We start from the raw sequence: 6279 nt of genomic DNA, 5'->3' as shown, positions 1-6279 counted from the left end.
AAAAACAATAGTAGTGGAGCATGTGTGGCTGGTGCGCCATTACTAGTTAGAAATAGTAATGGCGCACTGTGCCTGGGTGCGCCATTAGTATGTTTGGAAAAATAAATAAATTTTTTTACTAGTGGCGCACCATGTGTCTGGTGCGCCATTAGTGCCTTCCACACTAATGGCGCACCTGCACATGGTGCACCACTGCTATATAGTAGTGGCGCACCACATGTCAGGTGCGCTATTAGTATGCATTTCATCTATAGCCCTTTTCCTAGTAGTTAGTATTGCTATGGTTAAAGATCTCTTGGATGATAATATAGATGGGCATGTTATTTATTTCTGTGGTGAAACTGCTAATATTGCTAGGCCCGATGCTAAGATACATAGACCTGTTGTAGGCATGCCTATTATTTCTGTTAAAATAGGAGATCATTGTTATCATGGCTTATGTGATATGGGTGCTAGTGCTAGTGCAATACCCTTTGACTTATATAAAGAAATTATGCATGATAATGCACCTGCTGAAATAGAAGGTATTGATGTTACTATTAATCTTTCCAATAGGGACACCATTAAGCCAGTTGGGATTGTTAGAGATGTTGAAGTCTTGTGTGGGAAAGTTAAATATCCTGCTGATTTTCTCATTCTTGGTTCCCCACAAGATGAATTTTGTCCCATTATATTTGGTAGACCCTTCTTGAATACTGTTAATGCTAGGATTGATTGTGAAAAGGATATTGTTACAATTGGCTTAGAGGATATGTCTCATGAGTTTAATTTTGCTAAATTTCGTAGACAACCCCGTGATAAAGAATCACGTAGTAAGGATGAGATTATTGGTCTTGCTTCTATTGCCGTGCCCCCTACTGATCCGTTAGAACAATATTTGCTAGAACATGAAAATGATATGTTTATGAATGAAAGAAGGGAAATACACAAAGTGTTCCTTCAACAGGGTCCTATTCTGAAACACAACTTGCCTGCTGAAATCCTAGGGGATCCCCCTCCACCCAAGGGTGATCCCGTGTTTGAGCTCAAACCATTACCTGATAATCTTAAGTATGCTTATCTTGATGAAAAGAAAATATATCCTGTTATTATTAGTGCTAACCTTTCAGAGCAAGAAGAAGAAAGATTATTGAAAAATCCGAAGAAGCACCGTGCTGCTATTGGATATACTCTGGATGATCTTAAGGGCATTAGTCGCACTCTATGCAACACAAAATTAAAGTGGAGAAAGATGCCAAACTAGTTAGAGATCCTCAACGAAGATTAAATCCTAAGATGAAAGAAGTGGTAAGAAAGGAGATACTAAAGCTCCTTGAGGCAGGTATAATTTATCCTGTTGCAGACAGTGAATGGGTAAGTCATGTCCATTGTGTTCCTAAAAAGGGAGGTATTATGTAACATCCCAAATTTTCAATTTGGAATGTTATACATTAGATCATCATTGCATATCATATTTTATTGCATTTTGGCTTGATCCTAGAAATTCTACGCAACTCAAGGACCCACAGAGAGAGTTGGGGATTTCGTTATTTTCATATTTGAGTTTTCTCAAATTTTGAAAATAGGATCGTTTGATTTTAATTATTTTATCTTTGAATGTTTCTATTGTAAAACTAAAAGAGAGGGAAGGAATAAAATGACTTTCCCAAAATAAAGAAATATTGGGGATTTAATAATAAAATCAAATAGGATTCTATTTCGGAGTTTTATCGCTATTTTATTTGAATTAGGAAAAATATCCGTTTTTCAAAATTGCATTTTAGGCCCAAATAAATGTTCATCTTGTCCGGCTTATTTTTAGAGAACGGGGAAAATTTATTTCGGGATTTTTGGAGTCCGTTTAGTATTTTTTTTCTTTGTTTCTCTGCGCGGAATATTTTTAATAAAAGTCAACTGACTTGGATCGCCGTGGGCGACCCGGACTCCGTTCTGCCCAGCCTTTATAAGCCGCCCGAGCCGCCCATCCCACCTGAGCCCGCGCCATCGCCGGTTTTCGCCATCGCCGACGCCGCCTCCCCTCGCCCCGCCGCCCGCCGACGCCGCCGCCTCGCCGTCGACCGCCGCCGCCAGATCCGCCGCCGCCACCCGCCCTGCCGGAGCCCTCCGCCCCATCTTGCCGGACCTCGCCGGAGGTAGCCGCCGGCGGCGGCGATTTTCTCCCGTTTTAAAAAAAACGCGGCTGTTTTTTTATATAGATCGATTTAGTTTTTTCCGATTTATTTATTTTGCGGATGTTCGTCCGTACGTTCATCTTGACGAACGGTTTTCATTATTTAGCCGCAGACAGCGAACATTCATTTGTTAGCCTGTTCGTTCGTTTTTCTTTTTCTCGGATTTTCCGCGATTATTTTCGATCGTGATTTCTGATCCGATTTTTGTTCTAGTATAACTTTTTGCTCGTTTATCGGAATCAGGCGATTCAAGCGCCTAGAGTTTCGTCACGAAACCCTCTTTCCGTTTAACCAACTCAAACAAGTTTTTGCTACTGTAAAACTTGACTTAGGTCCAGATTAGTGAACGAAGCTTGTTTCTTTCACCGTTTGAGTTTCGTTGCTTCATTTGATTTGATTCTTTTTGCAAACCGGAGTTCTTAAGTTGAACTTTCTGGTTGGATCTCTTATTTGAGATTTACCCGTGCATTAGATGAGTACTTATGGTATGCTTGTTTGTTGCGATACAGTACCCGGAGTGCGTAGCTTGCTACTACGAGTCTCTAGGTTTCACGGATCATCAGCAAGGCAAGTAACACTTTGATCATACCTCTTTACTACCCAGTTTTATTTCATTAGATCAACCCTTAAACAATTGCATGGTTAGGATCTGTTTAACATGTGGGTTTTGGGAAGTAGATGAGGTAGTACCTATGACCTGTTTATTATCAAACCTTTGGGAGTTACTTCTACGTTTGCTTATATTGCTATGCTATGCTAGTAGACGTGGATTGGGTGAGTGTATCCATGACAGATGTGAGATTGTTAATTAATGGTTTACATAAGGTGGCAACTTTAATACACATCTGGGTGGATTGAGGCACCTGGGGAACCCAGTGTTGTCTGTATTTTTGGAAATCCTGGGGTACCGTGTGATTCTCCTATGGACCGCCACTCAGGCTCAAATGGGTCATGAGATTATTCATGCTAGAAACTTCCGTGTGCAGCCGCAAGCTACTATGGGCTCTAGCATAGTTGATTAATTCATGTAAACTCTTACAATGGTAGACTAGCAGATGTAGGGGAAAGTAGGTGTAACTGTCTACCCATCGTAAGGTGCAAACGCTTCTGAAAGACTATGTCTCGGTCATCCATTTCTCAAACACCATGTAGTGCGAGAAATCCAACAGAGGAGATCGAGTCTTGTGGGGAAAAGTGTGCAAACCTCTGCAGAGTGTACAAACTAATCATGGTTAGCCGTGTCCCTGGTTATGGACGTTTTGAGTATCTAGTACCTGGATTATCATGTGAATCTCATCATGTTACTTAATTAATTCTGTTTGGGTTTAATGTTGATGCTTAATTAGGATTGAGTTGGGTGAACCTTCTCAATGTTTAACAACCACCATGATAGTTAAACAAAATTTATTCGTTTGTTGTAGGGAAAAATTGGCTTTATGCAAACTGTAACCATAGAGCTTTCCACCAGCCATAAATGCATGTAGTGATAGCATTATTCTGTTTATTACTCTCTATGTGTTACATTGCCAGCATATTCCATGTGTTGACCCATTTTCGGGCTGCAATGTTCATGTTGCAGACTTTTCAGATGACGAGTAAGGTGCCTTAGGTCGTGATCTTATACTTAGTGATGCCGTTGGAGTTGATGGACTCGCTTTATCTTCCAAGCCTTCAGCTGTTATCGTTATTAGATGGCCTTAAGCCTTATTTATTGTAATAAGTTCTCTTTTGAGACATTTTATGTAATAATTGTGTGATTGCTACTCTATTATAAATCCTTCAAGTACTGTGCATGTCAGCATTACCGATCCAGGGATGACACTGATGCACAGAGATCAGACTGTTTGAGGTCTGGTTGCTACAAGATGGTATCAGAGCACACACTGACTATAGGACACAATCACTAAGCTAAAGCCCTAGATCACTACTCTCTTCTCATTTCTGACTCCTCACCTTTTCTACTCATTAGGATGGTGGATGCAAGGAACAAGTTCACGCAACCGGATGAAGATACACCTTTTGGACGCCACTTGAAGGAAGTCACTAGATACCTGAACATCGGAGTACCAAGCTTCACCGGGACCTACATCGCCACTCTACCAGAAGAGGAGCGTTGGATGATTCAAGTGCAAGTTGCAGGAAGGACGTTCATGCCCGTCACTGAGCCCATAGTGTTTTCCTTTGATGCACCAACCTGGAGTCTAGGAAAGAGCATGGCAGCCCACATCACCATGGGACGCATTGGAGAAGTTTACCACAAGGACCTCAAGGATACTATCTACCAGATTTGTGGGTGCCGAGATGAGCAATGGGAGATGAATAGCACCAGGAAGGATAGATCGATTCCAGCATTCATCCAGGAGTTAAACCAGCACATTCGTCGCTAGGAGAACCAGATGTGCGCAGGCATGATGGATCTGAAGAAGGCAATACCCAAGATCACGGAGCTGGAGGAAGAACTCAAGTCTACACGCGATGGATATGAGGAGGAAATGATGACACTCATGGAGAAGAATGATGATCTGAAGAAGAAGCTAAAAGTATTCATGGGATTTCCCGCGACTGGAGGAGAAGACGATGATTGCACTTGCCCAGAGAAGTACATCATCATCGATGACACTGACTCGGACCCAGACAATAGCGATGATGACTTTGTTGATGAAGCTGGAGCAGATATCATGGAGTCTTCGACCGATCAATTTTTCTAGTCGACCACCATAAAAGTAGTAGTATTCCCCCATGTATATAGTATAGTCTGAGCACTTTTGTAACGATAGTTAGACCGTTGTATGCCCTGTTTGAATTCATTGAAGTGATATTGATTGAGTTTGTCTCATGTGCATATGGGTAGTGTTTTTCTCTATAGACCTCATTCTATTCTGTATTCTCATCTTTTCTAAACCCTCAGATGCCTCCGAGACGTGACAATGGATTTGCTTTCCCACCAGAGCTCACTCAGTTGATCCAGCAGCAGAATGCATTGATGCAGATACTAGTCCAGAATCAGAATCAGGGGAATAACAACAACAACAACAACAACAACAACAACAACAACAACAACAACAACAACAACAACAACAACAACCCACCACCACATGTTGATCACTTAGCCCGTTTCTTGAGGCTAAACCCGCCGGTGTTCTCCAGTAGCACCGAGCTGATAGTTGCAGATGATTGGCTCCGCAAGATGGGAAGGGAGTTGACCACTGCAGGATGCACAGATGCGGAGAAAGTGCGTTTTGCCGCACATCAGCTTGATGGACCCGTAGCATCATGGTGGGAGAATTTCACAACCACTTACCCCATCGACACTGTCACATGGGACCAGTTTCAGCAGGCTTTCCGTACTTCCCATGTTTCAGCAGGAGCTATGGCCATGAAGAAGCATGAGTTTCACAACTTGCGCCAAGGAGGACGTACAGTTGGCTAGTATGTGGATGATTTTAGTAGGTTAGCACGTTATGCCCCAGATGATGTTGCTACAGATGCAGCTAAGCAGGAGAAGTTTCTGGAAGGACTGAATGATGAGATGAGCATGCAGTTGATGGTGGCAACCTTCAACAACTACCAGGAGTTGGTAGATCGAGCTCTCATGATTGAAGGGAAGCAGCAGCAGATTGACAACTGCAAGAGGAAGTATGGACAGGGGAAGTACAACTCTGGAGCTCAGCAGAAGCCTTGTTTTACCCCGAACTTAGGAGGACCTTTTCAGCATACCCATGGAGGAGGGAGTTCGCACAACCATAGTGGCCCCAAGAATGGTAATGGGAATGGAGGAAGCAACGGCCAGAACCGTACCAACCCATCAACCCCAGCCAAGAAGGATCTGAGCCACGTCACTTGCTACAAGTGCCAGAAGACTGGACATTATGCCAATGAAAGTCCTAAAGCTAAGAATGGAAATGGCAATGGAAGCTCTGGGAAGAAACCGACCCCTTTCAACAGGGGACAGGTGAACCACGTTAACATGGAGGAGGTTGAAGCCCGGCCAGATGCAGTAATAGGTAAGTTTTTGGTTAAGTCATTTACTACAATCGTCCTTTTTGATGCTGGTGCATCGCATTCATACATATCAAGGGGGTTTGTGGATAAGTATAAACTGCCCACC

The sequence above is a fragment of the Triticum aestivum genome, chromosome 4B, assembly GCF_018294505.1.
Source record: "Triticum aestivum cultivar Chinese Spring chromosome 4B, IWGSC CS RefSeq v2.1, whole genome shotgun sequence".
NCBI classification, from domain to species: domain Eukaryota; kingdom Viridiplantae; phylum Streptophyta; class Magnoliopsida; order Poales; family Poaceae; genus Triticum; species Triticum aestivum.
The sequence above is the reverse complement of the archived record's forward strand: the minus strand, read 5'-3'. Positions refer to the sequence as shown.